A 1075-nucleotide genomic window follows, 5' to 3' on the forward strand; every position below is an offset into this window, starting at 1 on the left:
TTGTCAGTAAAGATCTGAAGATGCTGTAGGAGTTCTCCTGAGAAAGACAAGGTAGAGTGCAGACCAGCAAGACTCTTAAACAGATACTCAGAAGCAGAGGCAGCCAGTCTGTCCGACTCAGGACAGACATGCTTAAGATGCGCTGAGGACAGGAGCGGCCAGCAACTCACTTCCCAAAATGCACCAGGTGACAGTGACAGCGGATAATCATGCTTAGATCCTAGACAGGCAAACCTGGAATTAAAAGGCAGGCACCCTAAACAAGGTCAGGCCTCGCCAACACCCATTTCGGCTGCCAAGCAGAGAAGAAAGTGCACTGAATACCAGCAGCAGCAGACACTTGAGGACCCAGTTTGTAACCAGCTACCGAGAGGAGGCAATGGTATCATCTTCCAGTGCGAAGCGCGAGGCTGTAATAATTATCTGGCTTCAAGATAAGATGTATTTCCTTCAGCCACTCCCTGCCTCCTCACCTTTCCCAACAAATACATCCTGTAACCAACCACAGACTTTCTCTGAACAGGCCATATTTTCATATTCTTCCATGCCTTTGTTTATGCTATTTACCTTGCCTTTATTACCACAATTCATTCAACCATTTATTCATTCAAGAAAAAAATTTTGATTTGTTTAACAAATATGACCATGTTTTGATTGTCCTGGGTGCTGGACTAGGTGCTGTGGATACTGTGTTCCTATGTCTGTGAACAAAACCATCCTGCCTTCATAGGAGAGAGACAGCAAGCAAATAGAAGTAAATATTTACTTACACATTGGGATAAGTGCTGAGAAAGAAAGCAATGCAGCTATGAGAGCAGACAACAGATGGGACTGACTGTAGAGAGCGTGGTTAGGAGAGGCCTCTCCATTATGCACTTCCTGGGGAGCGGTTCCTGGGCTGCCCACGCACCCGATCTACTGCATCCATCGCTCTCTGGGCTCCACAGCCAAAGCTCCTGCTTTTGACTGGACTCCTTTCATTTGCAGTTAGCTGTTTATACATCCAGGCCTCTGTGCATGCAGGCTCTTAGCTTTCTCAAAGCAAGGAGGATAAAGGAAAAGCACGTGGAGTTTG

The sequence above is a fragment of the Heterocephalus glaber genome, unplaced genomic scaffold, assembly GCF_053883595.1.
Source record: "Heterocephalus glaber isolate CG9 unplaced genomic scaffold, H.glaber_assembly_v1.0 deba00000676, whole genome shotgun sequence".
NCBI classification, from domain to species: Eukaryota; Metazoa; Chordata; class Mammalia; order Rodentia; family Bathyergidae; genus Heterocephalus; species Heterocephalus glaber.